The 27,445-nt window shown below is 46.2% G+C and overlaps 1 protein-coding gene across 2 annotated transcripts in view; it reads right to left on the bottom strand.

Annotated features, from left to right (window-relative positions):
* PTP4A3 (protein tyrosine phosphatase 4A3) overlaps positions 1-27,445 on the bottom strand; it is a 171,464-nt gene that overhangs the window by 111,428 nt on the left and 32,591 nt on the right. For both annotated transcript variants that reach the window (XM_067558337.1, XM_067558336.1), the window contains exon 2: positions 7,949-8,072. The gene's annotated coding sequence lies outside the window, so the exon portion shown is untranslated. The remainder of the gene's footprint in view (positions 1-7,948; positions 8,073-27,445) is intronic.

A 27,445-nucleotide genomic window follows, 5' to 3' on the forward strand; every position in this document is an offset into this window, starting at 1 on the left:
AACACCTGTTCCCTATTATGAAGGTCAACCAAAACCCTGGGCCAACAGAGGTCTTCTGTCTTGAGGTCGGTCAAACTCTGGGTTTGACAAGCCCCTGGAGGGAGCGGGTCACGGACACACAAGAGCCCGCAGGGGGAGCGACCCATCTGGGATTAGTGCTCAGGGTCTGCTCATAAACACAGGCTTCCATCGTGTAAATTAAAGGAAAATCTCTGTTAGTGCCGGGAGAACTGTTATGTACAGTAGCCATGTAGCTTTAAGCAGGCCAGCCACTGGAGGGACATACAACCGCACAAGCAAGTGCAACCACCAGCCGGCAGAGGGCAGTAAGTCACATACCCCCACTCATCCCCCCAGCCCGGACAACGCGTTCCATAGGCTGGCATTTGCCTGGGAAGTGCCTCGTCCAAGCCTAATCAAGCCTTCTTTAATGATTGGCTTTTCTTTGGTGCTCATGTCCATGGTATCCCTGCACCGCAAAACCCAAGGAACGTATCCTCACCGTGATAAGGAAACAACACCTCCGTTTTACAGTCAGGGACCAAAGCACAGATATTGAGTGACGTGACCAAGATCACACAGGGAGTCTGTGGCAGAGCCGAAGATTGAACGCAGGTCTCTCAAATTCCAGGACAGTGACTTAACAGAAAGTCATCCTTCTGCTCTTGCTCAGCTTTCAAGTTCACCCTCCGCTCCACCCTGCCCCAAGAGAGAAACACCAGCTGCACCACCCAACCGGCACTGGCCACTGTCCTGTAGGCTCCATTGAAGTGTGAATGACAACACACGAACTGAACAAGCCTTAAAGCACTCCCCCCCCCCCCACCCAGCCCCACTTTCCTTTTTGCACTTCCAGCCCCTTGCCTACATGTCTTAGTAACACCCCATCTGCTGCCTGATTCCCTGCCAGCTCCTCCCCCACCCCTCCACATTCACCCCCTTCTCACTGCCTGCCAGGGGGCAGAGCCTGATGCAGTGGGCTGTGGATAGAGACAGGGAAGGACCGGAGCAGCCAATGCAGGCACTCGTGCCCCGGCTCGGTGGGCACTCTCAGAGGAGCAGAGCGTGCTGCTCCTGCGGTTAGAGGGGAAGGCAGGCAGTCGGACGTGAGCTGCAGAGGACGTCTGCCCAGCAGATCCCCACGGGGCTCATCCCCTTGCTGCTTGCACATGAAGCAGAGGAGCTGGGGGAACAGCACTGCCCATGTAACCCTTTAGGCATAAGGCCAGCAGTGCCCTTTCACCCTTCTGCTGCTCGCTGAAGCAGCTCTCCGTATGCAGCCACGCATACGCACGGCATGGCAGACAAGATCAGGGCTCTGATTCTGGGAAGGCCGTTTGCTCTCAAGCATCCAAACACAGCCTCCTCAGTAACAGGTCAGTGAAACGGTCTGAATTGTATAAGCAATGTTATGAGTAAACACACCGCTGGGCAGGTGACAACCTGAAGGAAGCTCAGGACAACGCATCAGGGAGTGATGACGCACTCAATTCTGGGACACGTGACGGAGGAGAGGGTTGTACCAGAAATAGCATCACAGAACAAGGTCCCCGGGAGTGGCTCTGGCACACTGGGGTGTGCAGGAGGAATTTGCACTAGTGACATAGCTGAATGTCGGCTCACGTGAAGACTCGCAGGGACCCGGCATGGAAAGAGCAAGACACCTGCTAGCGAAACTCCACTGCAAAAGCCAACCTTATTCGGAAAAACGCACGCCCAGCTCAGCATCCATCACCTTTCACCTGCCGTCAGGGCAGGTTTCTTCACCATCTCAAAAAGAGGTGAGGACAGCAGTAGGCGTTGGACCGTGTGCTGCGAACAGCTTTTACCTCGCCCTCTGCACCCGCCAAAGAAGTGGTGAATGCCTCTCGTTTTGTGAAGGACTCTCTTCACAAATGGTTTGATCTGGTGGGCCATGCAGGAGTGGCGGTCGGGGGGGTAAGGCAGGGAAAGTCAGGACTATTCCAAGCTCAGCCCACAATCCAAGATATGCCCACTTGTGCCAAAATGAGCCGCTCGTCAGAACATTGGGAGGTCTTAATAGGAGACTCCCCCTGTCTTTAATGCTGTAACCTGCAGTGAAATAGCTAATGAAGTTGGTATTGAAAGAGACATTAGGATGTAGAGTCAACATCCTACCTCGATGAACAGGGGACAACTTAGGCCTCTCAGCTCTTGTTGCAGGCTGTTTGGAGACTCCTGCAGACATCGTTTCATTGCTTTGCACTGGATCCATATTTTGAAGGTTCTCTTCACAAACACAAAGGGCTTAGAGGCTCAATACTGGCTTAAAAATTAAGGCTTAGATACTGGAGATACCAGTTTGCCAAGCTACCCCAATTCAACCCAGGATCCCTCTCGCTCTCCATGGCTGTCCTTTCATTCCCCTTTCTGTCTGTCTTTAGGTGACCCAAACTGTCTGGGCAGGAAAGCACATCAAAGGTGATGTACACACTGGGGTAAGTTACAGGCTGCAGGGCAGGATTGCAGCAGGAAAATGACCCACACGGAGGCGTGACGTCCCTGCACTGCCCCTTTGCACACACTTCTGCCCTCCAGTTGGTTGTTTTTCCTGCTACCATCCTGCCCTTCTGCCTCCTTTGCACGGCACTAGCATTCGATATGACGACTGCACACTGCATTTGCATGTGCAAACACCTCCACGTTTGCATGTAAAAACCACCGCACTCACCTAACAGGCAATACAAACACTAAATTGCACGCACACCCTTAAAAGATTATTAATGTTGCAAAGCCAAGGACGTGGAAGTTAGGAAATGCCAGAATTAAGGTTGCTGGCTCTTGTCCTGTCTGGACCTAGCAGGAGGGGCTTTCACAGCAAAGGAGAGAGTTCTGGGGTTTGGACCTAGACCTGGGGTGGAGCAGCCGGTCACCACAATTGCAGGGAAAGTCCGTCTCGGCCCCAGGCTGGAGCATGCTCACCGTGGATGGAATCTTCAAGGAATTTAGCAGCAAAGATTTAGCAAGTCTCTACGTGCGTTTTTTCAAAGGCTTATAGCTTTGCCAGAATCGGGCAGATTTTCCCCGGGATGATAAAAGGTCCATCCCTGGACACAGGGATCACCCCCTGCCAAATTTCAGGCCCCCGAGCGAAATCATGGGGGCACAAGAGCTTTAAACCGAAAACAAAAACGTTTTCTGGTGACCTCTCTTTTTTTAAAACATCGCAAAACATCCTTTTCCTTAGCCTCTTTCTCTGCAAGTTCTGAGCTGTTTTGGCTAAAAGACCACATTGCCTGCCCGCCCTCCTCCTTCACCACAGCCTGCCCGCCCCCCAAAAAAAGCAGCACGAGGCAGACACCTGGCATGAGAAGTTTCAGCCTAAAGAGTTAAAGTCTGCCCAAGTTATAAGCAACTGAAAACACAGAGGGTGGTACCAGCTCTGCCTACAATATATATACTGTAAGGATGGAAGAGATTACTGTGCTGGAAAGGGTTAACTATTTTCAGTAAGCGGAGCTTCCAGTTCACATCTGCACACGTCAGTAATGCCTTGTAAACTAGCTTAAGAAGCCTCCTTTTCTTTTTCTTTTTTTTTTTTTGAATACACACACTTACATATGCACAAAGCAAGGCTTGTGAACCAATGCAAGACTTTCTCAGACCCTAGCCGAACATGTGAAGAGCTCTGGAAAGGAGGCCTAAACCACAGACTTTCCCATCTCCAACATATCTGAAATCCCATCAGATCCAAGCAGCCACTTTTTGACCTTGGGAAAAAAAAAAAGGGGGGGTTGGGGAGAAGGGGAGGAAACACAGTGAAAACAGGAGACCTTCTTAACGTCACTCGGTGGAAAGGGAACTACCCTGCCTGTTCCGAATCTGCCAGCGACCCAGGTCATGTGGAAGTGTTTAAGATTTAAGTCCCCCTAAGGGACTCGTTTCAACATTCCTATCTTTCCTGAGAATGCCCCTTCTTTTAGGCTTACATCTCCCCTCCCCCTTTCCTAGAAGAGCTACTTACTTTGCTGATGTGGTTTAACTACTTGCTTTTGAAATTAAAATTCTCAGCACAGCCCAGGGTGATCTCTCCATGTCAGCTCCCACTACCATTGTAATTGTACTTATGTGCATCTGAAATGGCCCACAGCACTCCAGTTTGTGGGGCAGGACGGATTCAACCCTCTACCTAATAGTGTCTACACTCAAATGAGGCGTTTAATACTCTTCTTAAAAAAAAAATCTATATAGATATATTGTTTAATTCATAGAGAACTTCAGGAATGAATTGAGGGAGAATATTCCTCCCAGAAAACCCTGTCAGGCTGCCAATGTACTTTAGAAGGGGGGGAAAAAACAAACAAACAGCTGAAGATTTTATTTATTTATTAACTTTGAGCCATTTCCTTTAACCCTCTGCAGAAGGGCAAAGGATGGGACATAAGAACCAATGGTCCATGTAGCCCAGTATCCTGTCTTCCGACAGTGGCCACTGCCAGGTGCTTCAGAGGGAATGAACAGAACAGGGCAATTATCAGGTGATCCATCCCCTGTGGTCTATTTCCAGCATCTGGCAGTCAGAGGTTAAGGGACATCCAAATCATGGGGTTGCATCCCTGACCACCTTGGTTAATAGTCATTGATGGACCCTTCTCCATGAATTCTCCAATTCTTTTCTGAACCCGGTTATAATTTTGGCCTTCTCCATATCCTCGGCAACAAGTTCTACAGGTTGCCCAGGCACTGTGTGAAGAAGTACTTCCTTGTGTTTTAAACCTGCTGCCTATTAATTTCATCGAGTGACACCCAGTTGTGTCACTTGAAGAGTTACATAACACTTCCCTATTCACTTTCTCCATAGCATTCATGATTTTATAGACTTCTATCATATCCCCCTTCGGTCATCTCTTTTCTAAGATGCATAGTCCCAGACTTTTTAATCTCTCCTCAATTCTAAGATATCACTTTTGAGATGGGGCTACCAGAACTGCACGCCTTATTGAAGGTGTGGGCGTACCATGGATTTATATAGTGGCATTATGATATTTTCTCTCTTATCATCTATCCCTTTCCTAATGGTTCCTAAAATCGTTAGCTTTTTTGTCTGTGGCTGCACATTGAGCAGATGTTTTCAGAGAACCATGCATGATGACTCCAAGTTCTCTTTTCTGAGTGGTAACAGCTAATTTAGACCCCATCATTTTGTATGTATAGCTGGGTTTATGTTTTCCAGTGCTCATTACTTTGCATTTATCAACACTGAATTTCATCTGCCATTTTGTTGCCCAATCACCCAGGTTAGTGAGATCCCTTTGTAACTCCTCGCAGTTTGCTTTGGACTTTACTCTCTTGAGTGGTTTTGGATTGCCTGCTAACTTTGCCACCTCAACGTTTACACCTTTTTCCAGATCATCTATGAATATGCTGAGCAGCACTGGTGCCAGTACAGATCTGTGGGGGACACCGCTATTTACCTCTCTCCATTCTGAACACTGACCATTTATTCCTGCCCTTTGTTTCCTATCTTTTAACCAGTTACTGATCCAGGAGAGCACCTTCCCTCTTATCCCATGACTGCATAGTCTGCTTAAGGTCCTCTGGTGAGGGGCCTTATCAAAGGTTTTCTGAAATTCCAAGTTCATTATATCCACCCTTATCCAGATGCCTATTGACACACTCAAATCATTCTAATAGACTGGGGCATGTATTTCCCTTTACAACAGCTGTGCTGACTCTTCTCCAACATATCATGGCTTATCTATGTCTCGGATAGAATTCTGTTCTTTGCTATAGTTTCAACCAACTTGCCTGGTACTGAAGTCAGGCTTATTGGACTGTAATTGCCAGAATCGCCTCTGAACCCCTTTTTAAAAAAAACCGATGTTATAATAGTTACCTTCCATTCATCTGGTACAGAGGTTGATTGAAACAACAGATTACAGACCAGATTTTCAAGAGCTCAGGACCCCAGCACGCCCAGCTGTGTGCTCTCTGTCTCGGAGAGCCTGGCCATTTCATTTAGGTGTCTAAATTGGAGCAGCGTTCTTTCGAAACCCTTGGCCTCGTAACGCAAGCTGAGTTTGGAAAGGGCAAGGTTATCAAAGGTAGCAGTTAGCAGTCTGGGATGGGCAGAGCTGCAGCCAATGTGAGTTGAGGTGACATCAGCATTTGTAGAGAGGTTGAGGGTGGCCATTTATGACGAAGGAGCTTTGTCATAACGAAGGAGTTAAAAGGCACGTGCCTCCACCAACCACTGCTAGATAGGACCAGAAACACTCAACTCCGCATCATACCCTGAGCGCTCCCGATACGAACGGCATCACATGCACCTGAGATAATGACCCTGTCTGGGCAGGTCTGCATGGCAGAGTTAGCCTGGGTGGCTGGCATGTGGGTCGGCTTCTTTGTGCTGCAGTAACCCAAGCTGCTCTATGATCCTCTCCCAGGGAATTGTGGGAGAACTTGTCTCCCGTTCTGGGAACATGGGGCAATTATGGGAAAGCACGGGAACAGCAGTGGAGCGATTTAGCCCACGTTCCCACTGCAACGTGGGTGGGCTACCGCCCCGAATGAAAGCAGAACCACATCCCCAACCAGGCCAGCTAGCCTGGGCTGAAAGTGCCAGACTCAGGTGAGAGGGTTGGGTGTGTGGAGGGGAGGGGGGTTAGGGCAACACCCGGGCTAACTCTGCAGTGAAGAGACACCCCCTCTGCCTCCCTCAGCACCTGGAGCAGAAGAGCAGGGCGACGGAAGTTAAGCTTTGCTCTGGTAAAACGCAAGCTAGAAGGGTGCAAGGTTTTAATGGGTGAGAGCGATTAACCTGGGTGCACAGTTCCTGCGGGTGAGGGTTAAGATTCCGTCACGGGTCTTTTTAGTAAAAGTCAGGGACAGGTCGCAGGCAATAAACGAAAACCCACAGAAGCCAAGGACCTGCCCTTGACTTTTACTAAAAATACCTTGGGGTGGGGGAAGGAGACAAAGCGCTGCTGGGGCTGGCAGCTGCTGCAGCCCGGCCCCAGTGGTCCCGGAACCCAGGACCTCCATGACAGAACCGCATCCTTACTCCTGGTGGATTCTCCATCACTGACACATTTAAATTCAGATCGGACGTTTTTAAAAAAGGTGTAAGCTAGGAATTTTTTGGGGGGGAGACGTTTTCTGGCCTGTGTCACACAGGCGGGCAGGCTAGATGATCACAATGGTCCCTTCTGGCCTGGGAATCTATGTTGCTCTGTTCTTTCGGGAGAGGCTGTTGGTTCTGGCTGAGACTGGAGTTCAGAATAACAGCAGTAACAAGCACCACCCAGCTTCAGAGACTCTTATGTGTGAATGAACACAGTGGTAATCACCAAGGCACCTGAAACACAGCCCAGGGAGACTGTTAAAAGTTACTAAGGCTCTGTCTATGCAAGAATTGTACTGTTTCGACTCTACTGGTATTTAAAGCACGACAGCGTGGATTCTGTCACATTAGTATGACTACTAGGAGTAGAACTAGTCCCAATCGGGGAGGTGAATACAACTGCATGAGCATATGGCACCTGTATACGATACGACTGCTTCCAGGGCTACGCGCTGTACCAATCTAACTATTTTGGTAGGGGAAAAAAAATCACGCCCCTAATTAAGAGAGTTAAATCAGTACAAATGTGTTGAGACCAGACCTCAGAGTAATAGAAAGGTTTCCAATGGCAGTGTTTGTAAAACACTCGTGGGAAGGGTGTTATCTTTGTTAACTAACTAAACGTAAGTTGCCCAGCAGTATTTGCAACTCACATATTGAAGCACTGCACTAATGCATGAGAACCTAAAGGTGAAATCAACCAGAAGGTGACAGTCTTTCTATATTTCTAGTCCAACCTGTAAAATTGCAATGTAATTAGACAACAATGAATGAGATGAAAGTGTCTCTCAGTTATTAACAACAAAGATGGTCATAGTACAATCTTTCCATGTAAGGAAAAACCACAAGAAAGTCAGGCCCTACCTAATTCAATATGAATGTCCTTGTAAACCCAGACAGATCCACTGGCTGTTCTCAGCAATTTCATCTCCATTTAATGGCTTCTCTTCTGGACCCGTTCTTCTCAGGCACTACCCACGATTCATATCTGCAAAGAGTAGAAAATAGATCTCTTATTACAGAGGTCCCAAATTACGTTGTAAACATTGCAACCAATACAAGTAGGGTAGTAAACAGATGCGTTACACAGGAAAAACCACATCAGAAATGTCTTGTTTTTTAAATATATAAAGCATGGAAATGCCTACATTCAGGGACACCACCTTCTTAGGAGAACACTGCTGTCAACATCTTTTAAAATCCCCCATGGTGGCAATTAACACCCAAGATCACTATAACGGGAAAAGATTGGAGAAACTGGATGCTTTGACCAGCCAATGTGTTAAAACTACACTTGGCTGTGTCTACACTAGAATTCGAACATGTGTGAAAATACACTTTCTTACTCGTGTACATGTGACCTACATGTACGTACAGCACCCAGCACAACAGGGACTGATCTCCATGGGGGCTTTTAGGTACCGGTGTACTATAAAGTCCCCTGCCTTCCCACTTCCCTGGCACTTTTAGCACAAACCAAGGAAATAATTGTACCACCCCTGTTCCAGAGAACTACTCTCCTGCTTATCCACCTATTAGAGCAATTACATCCCATCTGTATTAGTTAGCATGCCTTCCTCACTTACTAGACATACAGCAGAGCTCCACTGAAGCTTTACTTGCTTACATATTCAACTCAGAGTTCATGTAGCTAGCCAGGAAGCTCAGAGTCCTCAGAGATGCAAACCCCTCCACCCCCAAGGTGAATAGTTGAAAAATCTGCCTGCCTGCCTGTCTTCCCCCCCGATCTTGCTTAAAGAGGGAGAACACCACATGGGGCAGATGCAAATCACCAGTGGTTAAAGTAATGGAGGAAAGCTCCCCTGTCTCTGCTCCATTCCCCTTAGGATTCCATCTACTTTAAACACAGCTAGTCACAGCACCTAAGCCACGATTCATCAAAGCGCTTAAACATGGGAGTGTCCTGGTGAATCTAGCCAGAGTATGGCCCACTGTATCTCGGCACCTCACAGCGCGTTTAACCTCCAATACCCCCGCTGGACAAGGAAGTACTTTGATAGCCCCATTTTACAGAGGCACAGAGACACTAAATTGAAGACCTGCTGGGGCCCATGCTCTGAATCCTGGCAGGGTGGCATGTGGGATCTCGGAGCCTGGCTCCAGCCTGAGCCGAAATGCCCATACGCTATTTTTAGCCCTGCAGCCCAAGCCCCGTCCAACCAGGTTAGCTGAGCTCTGAAACTCGGTGCTGCAGGCTTTTCTTTGTAACACATACTAAGTGCTAAGTGACTTGCCCAAGGTCACCCAGGAAGCCTATGTCAGAGCAGGGAATTGAACCCAGGTTACCTAAGAGCCAGGTAAGCACCCTAGTCACTGGGCAATCTTTTCCTCGTCTAATCAACGGGACTGCTTACATGCTTTGTTGAATCAGGGCCTTTGTGCAGCGAGATGCCAAAGGGATGGGTGCTCTACAAGAACGTTACGGGAACAGATCCCTTGTGGAGGGATTTGGAGTTTACAGGCCAAGACCTTGGAGTTAGGCTCCAAAACACAACATCAGACAATGTAACAGAGGTGAGTGAAATCCTTGTGGGTTTCTCAAACTGGCCCCTCGCTAATACCTTGCCCCATTACTCCCTGGAAACTCTCCTCTGGCTGAGACACATGGAGGTACTGCTGGAGCTTTGTCCACGTCTGGAAGAACGGGTTGTCTCATAAGTGGACACAAAAGGGAAAACTCTTTAACCTTGGCGAGACTCCTGCCTGTCCTAACTGCAGTATTACAGAGAGACAGGAGTGGAGCACCTCTGCTCTCAAGAGAATTAAAACTCATTTATTCTTAGGCCTCAGCTAGACCAGAGATGTTGCACCAGTTTCTCCGAAGTGATTTTAAAACCAATGTCATTAAACCAGCGCAAACCCCTAATGCAAACAAAACCCAACCTGGATTAACTCTTGCTCCAAGTCAGTTCAGCTTGCATCGACACATCTCTTCTTATATGGATGTGGGATGCTAAACGTAAGGTTTGCAGGCTGCATCTGAACTGCCCGAGGTATCTGAATGGCCTGCGTGACATTTACATTGTACAGACACTCTGTTTTCATTTTTTAAAAGGTTTCTAGCCTTCACAACTCTGAAGAAAGCCTTCCAAAGCAAACACTGGGCAAGCCGCTGCAGTGTTGCCTTCCTGAGCCTACAGACAGAGACAAAAGCTTGGAGAGGTGGAAATCCTCAGTCTGCTATCAATCACACTGGAGCATCCACTTAAATGACACTGCTGTGAACAGTAACGACTGCCCTGCTGATTATTTTGATGGATGGAGTGGGGAAGGCGATGGAGAAAAACCTGGGAGTGGGGTGGGGTAGTGGGAATGGCCTCAGGGAAAGAAATGCAGTTGGAATAAGAACAGAAGAGGGAGAGAAAAAGAAAGGGAGGATGGGCAAGGATTACCCCAGGAGTACAGAGTGAATTACACCCACCTGTTTGCAGCACAGGGGAGCCTTGCCTGCGCTCACTGGGGGGGACTTGCCCAAAACTACCGGCTGCTGGCAACTAAATTGCCCTCCTCCGGGCTCTGCAAGCCCCGTTTTCCCTCTGCAGGAAAGCCATTTTCACACCCCAGCCCTTAGTCTCCCAAAGGGAGTATTTGGGGCAGAGCAGAGAACATGGGGCAAAAATCTAGGGAGATATCCCCCAGACTTCTGCTCTGATTTGGGGTGCAGGTCCCTCCAACCTGTCTCTAAAACCCATATTGTTACACTCGAGTGCCTACTCCCTCGACTTCTGGACACCCACTATGCATACACTTTTGCTGTCTCCATGTGGGCAGTGTCCCTAGTTCACTAGCTTCATCTTAGTACAACACTCTTCCTAGCCCAAGGAGAAGTTTCTCTGACAAAGCTTAAGATAAAGATTCCAATAGAAGCCAGTATGAGGATTGGAAACATATGGTCATAGAGAAGAGAAAAAGATAAATCACCATCCTGAGCCGGTCCTTATTAACAAGCTCATTTTTGGTCTACTGAGGTATTTCTCACCCAATGGTCAGTCCAGCTGAGGGAGCTAGGATCCCTTTTCATGAGACACTCCCGCTGGCAAAGTGTCACCTCCATAATGGATTCCATCCCGCGCCCTTGTTTCTTCTATTATACGGTTCCCGATCTTTTGTCTTGTTTCATCACCAGGGCGTTTCGGTAACTTCATTTGCCCATCATGGTCCCCCTAGTCAAGATCTTTTTCGTGGGCTTGTTTGTACTTTGTAACGGCTCCAGCCGGCACCTCGTCTAGACTGTCAACGCGTGGCTGGGCTGGGCTGAAAGATGTCAACTCTTCTCTCTTGACAGAGTTAGCCTGGAGAACCACCCCGCCCCCAGTGACCAGTTTCACCTCCAGCAGCTTTTGGAACACACCATTCTACACGTTACACAACTCTTCGCATGTTTTCCACACGTACATCCCACCATAACCATGACAACCAGCGAGTTCTTAGCTTTCGGGAGACACCACACCGCCCCCGTCAGGGAAATATCGTGAACAAGGCAATCACAAGGGAAACGTGCCCATCAGAGCATGTCCAGGCAAGTCCCTGGATATAGACTTGTAACCATCTGCCCAACATGGGGCACCTAAGTCACAGAAAGGAAGAGGGGAGGGGAATGCATGTTTGCCCACCAATGATATTAAAAGTAACAAAACTTGAAGAACAGGAACTATAAAGTTTAACTACCCTGGCTCACTGTGCAACCTTCCCATTGATACTGGGGTCATTTGGTGTGGAGGAAGGGGGTGCACCCTGAGCTTCTGCCCTGGCCTACAGACCAAGGACTTGAAGTAGAATTTCACCTTCTCCACTGGATGAGTGCAACGCCCAGCCTTGGCCGCACGTTGAGGAAGAGCAGTATCCAGTGTGTTGATGGAGCTTGGACGGGTGTCCCAGGATCTGACAGCTCAACCTTGCAGTCCCACCTAGCAGCTGTCAAACATGACAAGGACCAGGACTGCTGGCTTGGTGGGAGAGGTGTGAACCGACCAACCCTCATTTCCTCCATTCCCTGAACACAGACCTGTTGAGGCTCTAGCTAGGACACCCCTTCTATCCTTTGTTTTCAGCATGGCCACAGCTCTCTCTACCTTTAGTCCGTGGTTCACATCCAAATTGTGGGCCTGTGATGGTCCCCTCTCTTCCCTACACCACCACTGCCTTTCAAGATCCCTGTGCAGGGCTCAGCAGCTCCAATACTCCGCATTTCAGCTGTGGCCAGGTCCCTAGAGCCAACAGTCCCAATTCAGGCTGCTACAGGCAGAGAGCTGAAGCTGCCTGGAGGGCAGCCTGCAAAAAGAGTTTGGGTAGCCTGAACATTTATGAAGGCTTCTTTTGGCTGTAGCAATTCTAGTTCTGTGGCTCACTCATTGCATATCAGCAATGTCCAATGCTTACAGCATACAGCACTTTGCATCTGCACGTCACAGTGCAAGCGAGTGAGTATTATCCCCATTTTACAGACATGGAAGAGTGAGGCACAGGAAGATAAAGTGACTTTCCTATGGGCAGAGAAGGAGTCCATGCCTGTGTGGTGCTGGCAAACCAGATGCCAGCTCATGCCAAAGCCCCTAGACCTCACTGAACATTGACAAATGCATCGCTGGAAACCAGCCTGGCTCACCTGTGCATTAATATTGTTAAAATAGGTATTAGATTTATAAAAATGTGTTTAGTCTCTGTGAAATGCTTGTAAGTTGCAGCATGCATTCATCTCAGTAACATGGGATACATATATTGTTAGACAGTAATATTGAAGTGTTTGTTCTGTGACTATGAAAGTGTTTGCTCTGAAGGTTCAGGATAATCTAGGCATGGCCCAATATCTAAACAAATACTTTGCCTCTGTTTTTAATGAGGCTAATGAAGAGCTTGGGGATAGTGGCAGGGTGACTAATGGGAATGAGGATACGGAGGTAGAAATTACCACATCCGAGATAGAAGCCAAACTCGAACATCTTAAAATGGGACTAAATCAGAGGACCTGGATAATCTCCATCCAAGAATATTAAAGGAACTGTACGTGAAATTGCAAACAAATTAGCAAGGATTTTTAATGGATCTGTAAACGCGGGTTATACTGTATGACTGCAGAATTGCTAACATAGTTCCTATTTTTAAGAAAGGGAAAAAATGTGATCCGGGTAACTATAGGCCTGTTAGTTCGACCTCAAATAGTATGCAACGTCTTGGAAAAAATTTTGAAAGAGAAAGTAGTTAAGGACATCGAGGTTAACGGTAATTGGGATGAAATACAACATGGCTTTACAAAAGTTGGTCTGGCATGATCTGCCAAGATCTCCTTTTTTGAGAAGATAACAGATTGTTTAAACAAAGGGAATACAATGATCTAATTTACCTGGATTTCAGTAAGGCATTTGATACAGTTTCACATGGGGAATTATTAGTTAAATTGGAAAAGATGGGGATAATATCAATATTGGAAGGTGAATAAGGAACTGGCTAAAGGGGAGACTACAACAAGTCATACTGAAAGGTGAACTGTCAGGCTGAAGGGAGGTTACTAGTGTTGTTCCTCAAGGATTGGTCTTGGGACCAATCTTATTTAACCTTTTTATTACTGACCTTGGCACAAAAAGCGGGAATGTGCTAATAAAGTTTGCAGATGACACAAAATTGGGAGGTATTGCTAATACAGTGAAGGATTGGGATATCACACAAGAAGATCTGGATGACCTGGTAAACTGGAGTAATAGAAATAAAATTAAATTTAATAGCGGAAAGTGCAAGGTCATGCATTTAGGGACTAACAACAAGAATTTCTGCTATAAGCTGCGGACGTATCCGTTGGACATGACAGAGGGGGAGAAGGACCCGGGCGTATTGGTTGATCACAGGATGACTATGAGCCGCCAATGTGATGTGGCTGTGAAAAAAGCTAATGCAGTCCTAGGATGCATCAGGCAAGGTATTTCCAGTAGAGATAGGGAGGTGTTAGTACCGTTATACAAGGCACTGGTGAGACCTCATCTGAAATACTGTGTGCAGATCTGATCCTACACGTTTAAGAAAGATGAATTCAGACTGGAACAGGTGCAGAGAAGGGCTACTAGGATGATCCATGGAATAGAAAACCTGCCTTATGAGAGGAGACTCAAAGAGCTTGGCTTGTTTAGCCTAACCGAAAGACAGTTGAGGGAAGATATGATTACTCTCTATAAATACGTCAGAGGAATAAATACCAGGCAGGGAGAGGAATTATTTAAGTTCAGTGCCAATGTGGACACAAGAACAAAGGGATATAAACTGGCCATCAGGAAGTTTAGACATGAAATTAGATGCAGGTTTCTAACCATCAGAGGAGTGAAGTTCTGGAATAGCCTTCCAAGGGGAGCAGTGGGGGCAAAAACCCTAGCTGGCTTCAAAACTGAGCTTGATAAATTTATGGAGGGGATGCTATGATGGGACAGCCTAATTTGGCAACTGACTGATCTTTGATTACGAGCGATAAATATGCCCAATGGCCTGTGATGGGACGTTTGATGGGGCGGGTTCTGAGTTACTACAGAGAATTCTTTCTTGGGTGTCTGGGTGGTGAGTCTTGTCCACATGCTCAGGGTTTAACTGATCGCCATATTTGGGTCAGGAAGGAATTTTCCTCCAGGGCAGATTGGCAGGGACCCTGGGGTTTTTTCACCTTCCTCTGTAGCATGGGGCACAGGTCACTTGCCGGTGTATTCTCTGTACCTTGAAGTCTTTAAACCATGATTTGAGGACTTCAATAACTCTGACATAGGTCAGGGGTGTATTACAGGGGTGGGTGGGTGAGGCTCTGTGGCCTGCACTGTGCAGGAGGTCAGACTAGATGATCATATTAGTCCCTTCTGACCTTAAAGCAGGGCTCGATAAATTTGTTTTGGAGCTAGGAGACAGCCCAAAAATTAAGGAGCCAGACAATGTGGGCCCAGCGGTGGGGCGCCCTGGCCGGAGCGTGGCGGCCACTCCCCCTGGAGAAATACTAGGCGCCAGACTTAAATTTCTAGGCGCCACGGCGACCTGGCGCCCGGGGTTTGTCGAGCCCTGCCTTAAATCCTATGAGTCTATGAAACTGTAAACCCACACTCAGGAGAAAAGCATTACCAAACGTGAAACACTCATTTACCACAAGAGGTGTCATCTCCTGCCCTGCAGACATCAGACAAGATGCTGTGGAACATCAGTCCACAGACCACTTTGTTGATTGCTCCACCCACACCCAGGAAGAGGAGATGTGCACAAAGACCGGTCCCATCGGCTTTCGCTCTGGAGGAAGGGAATAAAAATCCCTGCCAAGAAGAAATTGTTCTCTCTCTCTAGTGCTTGAACTCTGGAGAGGCAAAGACTTCTAAGCAAGGGAACCCCAGCTGTTTAGTTGCCCGGTGCAGTAATTTGTGATTGAACTGCATGGCACGTACAGTCAACACATGAATTCACCTGCCAGCTGAGAACCCCCATTCCTGGAATTTCTTTTCCTAACGCTTCAGAGTTCTCCTTGCTCCACGCAATTCCTACAGACTTGTGTCCATAAAGGCAAAAACCAGGAATTGTGCCAACAGCTGGTAACCCAGGCAGATTCCTCTGATGTCAGAATGCCCATAAAACACTGGTCCTTGACCTGTACGCTCCAATAAAATAAACATAACTTAACAAAATTATCACAGCCTATTTCAGTTAATGCTCTTTCATTCTGCCCTTGGAGCTTTACCACTAACCTTATCTGATGCCAATTTTAGCAGCTAGCAGAAGGAATTTTTGCCCAACTGTATGCTTTGCTTATGCCAAGTTCCAACTACCGTGCAGATATAATACAAGTTTGAAAAACACAGGGTGAACGCACTGGACGGTGCAAAGAAAAGTTTTAACTTGCAAATTCAGCCTAATGGCCCAAGCTCATGCCTCAAACTTCTGTGGCAAAGACGTACTTTACCTTTGTGGCAACTACAAATTTAGATGTGTAACCGCCCATACGATACCTCTGGGCATCTGTTTCTTAATTCTTCTGTTCATGATATTAACTAACCTGTATGTGCCAATTGGTATTTTTAAAAACTACAATCAGAATAGATGGCAAAGAAATTACAAACACCCAAGCAAAAATCCATTAAAGACATCAGAGGAACACATTAATTAAAACAGGCAAGATACACAGCTTTTGAGAGGAAATCTGAGAAATTGTTTGTTTTCTATGGAAGTGGGGAAAGGAAATTCAAATTATCAATATTTTCAAGATCCCTTTTTTCAAGTAAAAGCCTAAACAAGGCTGCCCTCATCTGCAAAAGGTATGACAATAACCGCATTAGAAAACTAGTGTTTAAAAAAGGGTCTAACAGGTGCTTTGATTCTCAAAGCAAAAAACTTTTCAAACCTTGGGTAAAATTTTCAAAATTGCTTAGATTAGAGAACCCAAGTCCCATTTTCAAAAGTAACTTAAGCACTTGGGAGGTTAATGAGATTCAGGTACTTCTGAAGACTATAACTCTAGTCTCTAGAAGTTAGGCTCCTAAATTCATAGTCAGGCACCTAAACAAAAGTGGCCCAATTTTCAAGGGTGCTGTATTTAAACAGACTAACTTTTAGACATGCAGGTATGATTTTGAATAAAGCAACTTTCAAAATTCTGTTCAGCATAAGTCCCTTGAAATGTTCCTCTTTGGCTTATAGCCGTCAAATCATGTAGTTTCGAGTTAAGTACGTTTTCAAGTTAAGAACATATGAAGTCAGCAAGATGCAACCTTCGTTCTTTTTTAAAAAGCAATTCAAACCCCATGAGTTTAGAACATGGGCTTGTTTCCTATTCCAAAAAAAGCTACTCAACCAAATTACTTCAGGCTTGGTTCTAGGCCTGAAGTCTCAGTGAGATCTACAAAATAAACCAGGTCTGAAGAACCAATTTGTGCAAAAAAGTGCCAATTTCTATCATAGTAACTGGCATATTTGTAATGACAGAGAGATACATATTTTAAAAAAGAGACAAAGTGGGTGAAATAACATCTTTTATTGCTCCAACTGCTGTTGGTGAAAGAGACAAGCTGTCGAGCTACACAGAACTCTTCTTCAGGACCTGAAAAGAGCTCTGGAGAGCTTGAAAACTTGTCTCTTTCACCAACAGAAGTTGATCCGATAGAAGATATTACCGCAGCCACCTTGTCTCTCTCATGGGTACAATAACTCAGCTAATCATATTTTAAAGACATACTGTAAGTACAAAGGAGGCAGAGCTAAGGCAAGGGTTGCAATTTTAACGCTGCATTTCCTGATTTCTGGGCATTTGATTTTTCAGCCCTAGCGTTGCATTAATATGAGGGGTTGTTTGGATAGTTATTTTTAAGGGTGACAGTAAAATGCAGTCAAGCTTTCATACTCCGCTACATCAGTAGAAGAGCTCCAGCTTCCTTACTTCACTCTGCTGAATTATATTTTTGGCCTGCAAAGTAAATAAAACAAAAAACTTTTTGGCACTGGTTGAATCTTTGCAATCCAAAAGTTCCAAGAAAACCAAAGCTTTTAATACGCTAGTTTGTTCGTCAATAGTCTGATTTTGAGGGACCTGACCCCGGATTTACAGAGAGAAGCACTGCACTGACAATAATATTTTTGGTTCCTATGTGAAAACCCCTGTACTGCTCAGCTGCCAAGTCTTGAAAAAATTCCCAGGAAACTAACTACAGTTTGCAGAAAGTCTGTTCCTCAGCAGATCTCAGATAGAGCGTTCCCTTGCTGACTTACCACCACCTTGAAAGGAAGGTCACATCCATCGTATTGCATGAGAAGTTGCAGAAACATTTCAGTGGCCAGCAAAGAGCCAAATGATTCATCAAAGCCTGCCTCTATATCAAAACATGCCAGACTGAACTTCCAGATATTTTGCAGCTATCTGTCCATGTACGCTACCTGCAAGGTACTTATATAGAAAAATTTACCATAACTTATCGAAAAACTTCCTTTCTCCTAATGGAAAAGTCACAAAACCAACATACCTGGCACATGAATTATAGTTAGAAGAGCTAGAATTGTCATGCACTCTTTCACTTTCCTTGCAAGCACATTTTATATTACCTATCTCCTCCACTAGTTGGGGTCAAAATTTGAAATTGCTCTGCAATAGGAAGTGTTCATATGAATTTACTGCTTTAATAACCCATGAATTAAAGTTTAAAGGATTTGCTTCCAAAGCTACTTTGTAGAGCTCTCTCAAACTGGCTAGGTGTCCACATGTGTGGCCACTCCCACTCTGTCTTGACAGACAGGTCTGGTTCTGCCGGCATCCAGCTCCAAGCATGAGTAAGTTCCATTGTAAGACACCTGTGTGCTTTCCCATTAGAAAAGGAAATTTCCAACAAGTTGGAATTTTCCTATTTTTTTCCAGGGAAATTCTGCAGCTCCATTACAAAGGGATGCCCAACAACAGTGCGTCAGTGAAGGGGAGGGGGGAGGAAACAAAAGACAAACAAGGAGATTTATAGTAAAGAGAGACATCAGTTAAAGTGGAGACCTGGGAGTTCTATTGGAAGGATAGCCCTTGCAATGACTGTGGATGGAAGATGACCAAGAGAGAGGCCAAAGACACGATACATGGACCAGATATCAGCAGACCTTAACAGAGACCAATTTGCATGACAAACCAGATTACAATCGTGAGTTTTAGAGGAAGGCTATAAAAGTTGCTGACTCCGAATAGAGAAGTGGCAAGAAAGAAGATGTAGAGATCAGTTACCAGATGAGTACAGTATGCAGAGCCCTTCCTCCAATGGCATGGACCAATAAGGCCTGCACATTTAATTAATAAAAAACTTAGTGAAAGTGTGGAAACATTACAAGGCGGCCATGCTACACATCTTTATGTGCCAACCTCGTAGCTGAAAGCTCGTGCTGTCACACAAGTTTAAGTCGTAAAATCATGTAAGAAAGCTGACAGTGCCTGAAAACTTAAACATTGAATGATAACAGACCACAAACCCCAGAGATGACTGAACCTGGGGATATTCTGAACAAGAACAGCTCTCAACCATGTTTTTAGCTGCTTGTATTACTTCACATGGACTCAGACATTTCAGGTTCCAGAGTGACAATCCTGGAATCCTATTACATAGATAATCTTCCAGGTCAGGACGCTTCCATAGCTCTGAATGAATGAGCACGAATGGTCAAGGGGAAAGGCAGCTTCTACAAGCAACATTTTTTTAGCTGTCTAATAAATGAAGCCCTGGTGATGTTTTTTTCCTTTGTTTTAATAATTTATTTATGCTGGGTATTTTTGACCAATAGAACTAGAGATTCTCACCTGGTTACTACATTCGTTGATAATGTTTAGAACTTTCCTGGCATCAAAAGTATGCCCGAGGTGCTTGCATTTTTTAAAATTTATTTACCCCCAGGATGTTTTGCATCCGGACAAAAAAAGATGAAAAAACCCTCCCCAATTTCTTGTAATTGGGTTCATTTTAGGAATAACTCTTAGCATGGCATAGTGTTAACTCTTAACACGACTTCGCCCTCATGAGACGTGTTGTGCTGCTGTTCCACTTTAACCTCCAGAACTGCTCCTTTCCATCATGACTACACACCACCTTTCAGTATAGAAAACCTATGGGCATTTCTGACAAGGGATGAAAAGATGCTTAGTTAGGGTGTTTAACATAAGATTTAGGTCCCAAGAGTGAGTTCTCCCTGGTGTAGAATTGAGAAGCACGGCAGCTTTAAGAAATCTGCGTATGTCTGGCTGAAGGGACAGTCATCCACTTCATTTCACCAGCGAACTGGAAAGGGTTACCACTTGGATGTTAGCGTCTGAGATTTGAGGCCCATATAAAGACTTTAAGAACTGCAAGAAAGATTGGCTTTGCCCTTGTCTTGACTGGATCCATCCAAGCCAAAGGCTTACCCCTATGTCTTACCCCTAGACTGGGCCCTTGAAGAAGCTCTTTTCGTGGAATACTTTCTCAAGGCTCCAAGGTGTGATAAACGCATCCGAATAACCGACTGTGATTCGAACCTCTCAAATGTCCTGTAGCTAGACTAACTATTGTGTGCTTGGGTGTGGAATCTGGTCCTTGAGAACAGATCATAACTAAGTGGTGGTTGTCATGTGAGTCAGATGTGAAAACAAGGACATCTTCAGACAATGTGTGGCCACCAAGCTCACTACTTTTAATTATCCTGGAGAACAACATAAACAGGAAGACAGTCGCGCTTCTGGCCATGGGAGGAAGTGCACGATCAGAGCTGCAGCCTATTCATCTCTTCATGTGGAATAAGACTTCAGTACCTTTGCAGGATCCTGGACACAAATAGGTCTTCTGGGTCTTTTTTTTGGGGGGAGGGGGAGAATACAACTCGGGGCATCCAGCAGTGAGCCAAGTAGGGCGCCCTAAGGTCGGACGCGCCTCGTTAAAGTGCCTGGGGAGATAGGACAAAGTAAGTAGTTGTCCAAGAAGCTCCTTACCATTTGTTGGTTGCTGCGTGGCTCTCCCTCTTGTCCCTCCATGACTGTGAGAAAGTGATGGAGCACAGCCAACGCATAGCGCGAGCAGGATCCGGCTAGCCCGGCAGGGGCGGCACAGCCAGGCTCCCGGCACCCTAGATAGCCAGTACATTTTTTGCATCCTTTTCTGCCAGCTTCTCTGTTCCTCTGGTTGCTTGTGAGGTCTGTTCCTGCCAGAAAGGCCTTCCCACGTGTGCTGTACCAGAGATCGTTGCAGCCAGCAACTTCAGTATTGGAAAGGGGATTCCAGCACACTTGCCTTAGAGACCCCGAGGCTCAACATCAGCCCAATAATGCTTCGACTCCAATAAGCCAAATATTGATAAAAATGATGCCTCGTGGTTTGCTTTTTTTGTTGCTGTTGCTCTGAGCAGGCGGGCTAGTAAAGTCTGCCTACAGCTCCAGGAGCCAGGTTGATTTGACTGGGTGGGGCCACTTCCAAGCTGCCTTAATCGACAGGCCTGGTTCTGCCCCCAGCGAACTGTTCGCAGGAGCGCGACCCATTGTAATGGATCTTGCGGAGAACAGCAGCAGCATCTCAGTGCCCCAGGACACCCCTGGGAGGTAGGGAAGTGCTATCCACCTGTCAAATGGGATCATGACGGAGGTAGAGGGACTAAGGGTATGTCTACACTGCCGGATCGATGCCGCGGGATCGACTGAGTGGGCTGTGGAGACTCGCACAAATCGATCCTGGAAGCGCCCTCTGGTCGACACGGTGACCCATGAACAGCATAAGGCTGCATCAACCGGAGGGCATTTCCTGTCGGCGCAGCACACGGTAAGTAAAAGTTAGTAAGTCGACGGGAGGTAGGCAATCTACTCTACCAGGCCTTAGTGTTTTGCCCAAAGTCAAAATCTGTGTTGGATCAAGGTAATGAACCCATGTGCCCAGAGTCCCAGACCTTCTGTCCTGCTGCTGGCCTTCAGTTCCACACAATCAGAGCCCTTTGAAGATAAAGGTACTAAGTAACGTGTCACTGCGTTGCCTCTGCTCCCATTCCTGCTTTGTTCTTTAAAGAATAAAAGCCATGACACTGATCTTACATTTACACAGCGTCTGTTATCCAGAAGGATCTCAAAGCATCTTACAGACTTTAATAAACTGCACAGTACAAGTTTCACTTTGCCTACCACTGAATTGCAGCTCTAGTGGGTGTGAAACACAGCCACAGTTCAGTGGAACACAGCACTGGGAGACAACAAGAAAGTGAAGAACACTGCACCCAGCTGAAACTGCAGGGTGGAAAATTAAACTGATTATATTTACTTTTGCTATGCAGAGAACAGCTACTCCATCTGAAACACAGGCTAACACCCTTACCGCCACCAACTGTACTGGGGGATCTTCAACAGTCACAGGTGGCCGGGAGCTTGGTTTTACAGCTCACTTGGAAGGAAAAACTTCCAGGAGCACAGCATCCCAACCCAGTGCCAATTCAATAGCATCGCGAAGAAGAGTGCCATTCTACTCAATCAACTCCTGCAACGTCCATCCAATTAACCATTTGGCTGAAGACCACGGAGCTTATGAATTCCAACAGAATCACAACCTGAGCTGGTGTGGACATATAATTTTCATGACACTTGTGCAATTATTATATGGATAAATAATTAGCATTCCTTGTTTCCCCCCTCCTCACCTCCTCCCAAAGCCTTTTTGCAATAACTCTGTTTTACGTGATAAGGATGTGTGAATGAGAAGAGGTTTCACTTTGCTTATAACTTATAATTGACATAACTCCTATAACTCATTATTGATTTATGTTTCGCCCCTTTAAGCAAATAGTTACATCAATCAAATCCTAACTAGTTTAGCACATGAGCCTCTAAATGGAGAGATGGGAAGGAACCACCAACACACTTTAAAGTTGCTCTGCTCCATTTACTAATATTTCGTGTTTATGTTCAGCTACATCTTCAAAGTGCCAATACAAAAATTAGTTAGTCCTCACATCACACGTACGGAACTATGGCATAGAATGATTAAGGGCAAAATTTTCAAACTTAGTTGTCTAACAATGGACACCTGACCAAAAGTTGCCTCAAAGTGGGTACCCAAGAAAACAGACAGTTGGAAATTCTGGTATTCGTGACTTGTCAAGGGAACAAGGACCAATTGTGGAGTTCAGACCCCTCTACACAATACTCTAGACTCTACTGTCTGAAGTCAAATGTAAGGGAAGATCGAGGATTTACAGGTCCTACTTCAGAACTGCAAACGTGGATTTAAAAGTTAGGCAGATAAAAGCAATTACTCATGAGTTCTGGAGATTACAGACCACACTCGAAACGACTCAGGAAATCCACCATCAGATTCATGCAGCTATGTGGGAAATGCAGGTCAGAATCAGCAGAACTTCTCGGATTCTCATTACGGTAGAAGCAACAATGACTGCTAAAGCCAAGCTGCAGAACCGTTTTCATCCTAACCAGGGCCTGTATCCAGGTCCCGCAACTTTTTCGAAACTTTTGCCTTTCAGGCTGAAGCTTTCCCGGCTTAGTTTCTGCCCAGAAGTGAAGCTCTCTGTTAAGTTTGAGCAAAAACTTTCAGTCGTTTTGGGGAAAGATGAAAGTTCTCTTGCTAAGCTGCGGAAGGCAATCCACTTGAGCGTGCATTCACCAATGACTTGCCATGTACCCACCCACCCACACACACAGAGGGGCAGCTTGGCCTCACGCACTGTGCATCACATGAGGTGCGCGGAGGTGGAGAAGAGCTGTTCTTCTGCACAACTTAGCAACTCTTAAGGTTCACAAAGGAGTGGATTGTTCTCAGAGGAGGGACATATAACATACAAGCTACTGATCTGATCAGCCCGTAAAAGCTCTGGGTGCCCTACCTGACCATTATGCCCACCCACAGGTGGTGAAAATGGAATTTGGACTCCTTCCTCTAGTTCCTTCTAAGCGACACCAAGTGGCAGAAGACATGGATTCTCTGACCAGCCAATCTTCTACTTTAACAACTGACATCTGTTCCATAACACGTGCCACAGGAAAAGTGTACAGAGAGTAGGTTCTACTTCTAGTACACCCCTACCACCATTCTGAACAAGAGCATTCTCTCATATGTTTTTTTTTTAAATGACTCTTCAAGTTTTGCAGATCATTATGTCCCCATCCCCCAACTTCTAGCAGAACTGGACATAATACCGGGATTTTTCCACAAAAGTTTTCCATGAGAAAAATCCCCCTTTCCAAAATTTTCCCCCATCAGGAAATTCCAGATCTTCTACAGGAAGTTAAAAATAAGTGGACTCTTTGGCCCAATTTCAGGTCATACCCCCTGCGTCCCTAAAACAGCCAGAAAGTAAGAATAACTCCAAAGTGAAAAGTTTAAAAAAAATGGTTTATCCAAAAAGTTTTTTTAAAACTGACAGTTTTTTCCATGAACAATTTTGTTCTCAACTAAATATGATTTTCCAAAGGAAAAATAAAACAGCTTCCATTGAAAAGTTTCTAGCCTTTAGTGATACAAGCTTAACAGCATCTTGGGAGTCGGACATGATTTTTTCCACTTCTATTAATGGATTATGTTAAGTGAACTCAAGCAAAAGGAAGCCCATTAAATGAGCAAAGTAGCTTTGAGTGACAGAAAAGAGAGACCTTGACCTGACCTCTTACAGGGCAGATTCACCCGAGTGAGTTACTTTAGAGACTGATATTTAAAACCATTTAAACAAGATTGTAAATAAAATAAGCTCCTGCCTTCAACACCTTACAATTTAAGTTTTAAGTCAGGTACGGACACGGTTAGCTTTTAAGCATGATAAGTAAGTCAGTTTTTATACACACACATTTTAAAATAAGCCTAAAATAAAATGTAAAAAAACGGGCTTTTAAAAAAAAAAGAAAAAAGAAAAAAAAAGATTCACCCTCATCGGAACAATTATTCTTTGATTAAACAAATTTCCTATCCCCCCCTTTCAGACATCTGGTCACCATATCACAAACTTCAAGGTATTAAAGGTATCCTCACCAGCCAGTTTCACTGGACATTAAAAAAAACTCACTACTTTCATGATGAATTTGAAAAACCCAATAAAAGGTGTGTGTGTGTATAAGCAGCATTAACTTTCTGAAAAGTGGTCACATTCCCCTCTCAATTTTTTTTAACCTATTGTTACGAGCAGCACCTAATACAACTGACAGAGAACATATATTTCCTCCCTACTATGCTCACTTTATGCATTTGACACACCGTGCGTACACTGTTCCTCGTAGCAGAATCGGGCACTTTTCTAACTGTGCAATTTGCACACACTGGCAAAGGGAGGTGGCACTTGAAATTATATACGGAAATTTGATGTTCAAATTAGGGCTCAGGTGTAATGACAGAAACAACTTGTAACTCCTGCTCCAAAAGGGACTCGATTTCAAGCTGATGATGTCCCTTTAAACTCTGCAAACTTCATTAAGAGATTTCAGAGATGTAGAATAGCCTAGTGGCAGTTAATCTTGGTGCCAGGCACCAAATGGGATACAATGGACATCAAAGCATTCCTAAGATTTGCTGGTAACACGTACACACCCTCCCTCCCGCTGCTGGCTCGCAGAGGACCGGTGGCAGGTAGGAGACCATTGCTACTTTCCAGAGGTTTTTCTATCGCTCTAGAGCAGCGTTTCTCAAAAGCAGCCACGACAACCTCCCGGGCAGAAATGGGGCAGGGGGCAAAGCAGCGGCCCTTTCCTGCAGTGCCCAGGGACTCCAGCTTCCGCCTCCCTCCGCCCCCCCAGCTTCAGCCATAGGGCTCCAGGAGCAGACTTAACACTCATCTACACCTTCAGCCGTTGGGCTCTGGCAGCAGGCTCCACGCTTCAATTCTCCCCTCTCTAGCTTCAGCTGAGGGGCGCTGGGCTTCAGCCCCCCAAGGCAGCTGGGCTCCAAGCCACAGCCACCTCCCCCCTCCTGGATTTCAGCAGGACCAGCCTTACTGAGCTTCATGGTCAAGCGGCAAGGAGCAGGGCGAGCCTGGGGTGCAAGGCTGCAGAAGGGAGCTCAGGACAGTGGGGGGAAGCGGTGGGGGCCGGGGGGGCAATGGGGAGCCCAGGGAGGCGGTGGAGGGCCAGGGACACCAAAATGTAAGTGTACATTAAATTTATTTTATTGAGTCTCCAAAAAACAAAACAAAACAAAACAAAAAAACCCTACATAAATAAATGAGAATGGTTCGAACACGTCTCTGTGCGTATCGATTTGTTTTTCCTAAAGTTAATTAAGTATTTTAGGAAAAATTTGTCAGAGCAGCCAACAGCAAGAGTCGCTGGCCGCACCCCGAGGCCATCAAAACATTTGTTCAAGGTTTGTTTCAATTACAATTTGAGGGCTTGACCAAACGGATCTCCCGGCTAATCTTCTAATCGGTTTAACGGGTCACAAACGATCAGTGCTCCCAGATTTCTCACACTTTTACCCCAATGTCAGCACGAGTCAGACCAAATGTTCAGAGGTGCAGAGGGGGGCAGGGAGGAAGAGAACGCAATGTTCTCTTAATGGAGCACCACAGCTATGTCCGTCTCATAAAAGGATAGTTCAGTGCAACCAAGATAAGCTGAATTTTCTCATCCAGGAATGAGAGAGTCGTCTTCTCTGCCCCTTCACAGCAGCTGGGGTATTTTCTCTTGCACATTCCTCTGCCCCCAATGATTTTGGGACAGCCTGTGCAGTCCTCGTCCTCGTCGCTGGAGCTGGGGCAGCGTTCCAGCCACAGATGGAGCTGCCCCAGCACAGACAAGTGAAGCAGTGATTTACACCAGTGGAGCTTGGTCGTGGGGTAGTTGCAGCTTTCCATATCTATGCCTGGGGTTTGCATGGGGGCAGCTACCCCAGAAGATGGCCATTGGTTGCTGGAAATTGATTTGATTCCTGTAGACAAGACTCCAAGCCTGGATGTCAGAACTGATCTGAGTGAATGGCGGGGGGGGATACTGGCCAGGATCCTGGTGCCATTCACAGCCCTTTTCCAGACGGGACCCATGGAACTGCTCTTGGCCCATGGGATGTTCACAAACAGGCAGAAGAGAAGGAGAGGGGCCAGGAGACTGGTCTCATCCAGGTTAGGCTTAGATGTGGGGTTGGTGACTGGGTTAAAGGACAAAGCAGAGATCGGGATGATGGGGCTGAAATACCACGAGCTGTTCTCAGAGGTCAGAGCCCAAGTCTTGCATTTCCACTGCCTGTATTTACACCAGATCCAGAAGATGGGTCCCTTTGGGCTTTAGATCCAATCCAGACTCAAAACCACAATGGTGGGGGCCAGAGCAGAGGCACCGAAGTTAGGGGGTGCAGACATGGGGTTCCAGTTTAAGCCAGAGATGAGCTTCAAGTCCCAGCTGGTGAACAGCACCTCAGCTAAGTCAGCTTCCCTTGTGCTGTCCTGGGGCATCTAGCACTGGGCAAGAGACCAAGTCTCAGCAGGTAGGACGTAGCCCATGTCCTTCTGGGCTAGTGGAGGACATGCTGCACATTGAACCACACAGACAACAACACGCCCATGTATGCTGGGGAGCGTGGAGGGGGTTAAATACTTTGCTCATCTCTGGCTGCAATTAGAGTCCTGCATCATTTCCCAGACCAAGTCATTTGCACGTCCACAACGCGAGCCTAGACCCACAAGCCTGGCTGTCCCCAGGAAATGCAATGACAAGTGTGCCATCACAGAGAAGGCTCAGGGCTCACCATCACCCTGATATCTAACTGTGCTCAGCCGGGATCAATCTTTGCAAGCACAGACGCACTTTTCCAGCCAACCGTGGGCAGGGGAAATTTCAAGAGGAAGCCAGGACAAAAACTTGGCAGCTTCAGCTGCGTTTCACTAAAGAGCAATCCTTGGGGGTTCGACAGTCTTCAAACTCAACGTGCAGACTATGAGAAG

Source organism: Emydura macquarii, unplaced genomic scaffold (assembly GCF_026122565.2).
Source record: "Emydura macquarii macquarii isolate MOO-44397 ecotype Brisbane River unplaced genomic scaffold, CSIRO-AGI_Emac_v2 contig_1947, whole genome shotgun sequence".
Lineage (NCBI taxonomy): Eukaryota > Metazoa > Chordata > Testudines > Chelidae > Emydura > Emydura macquarii.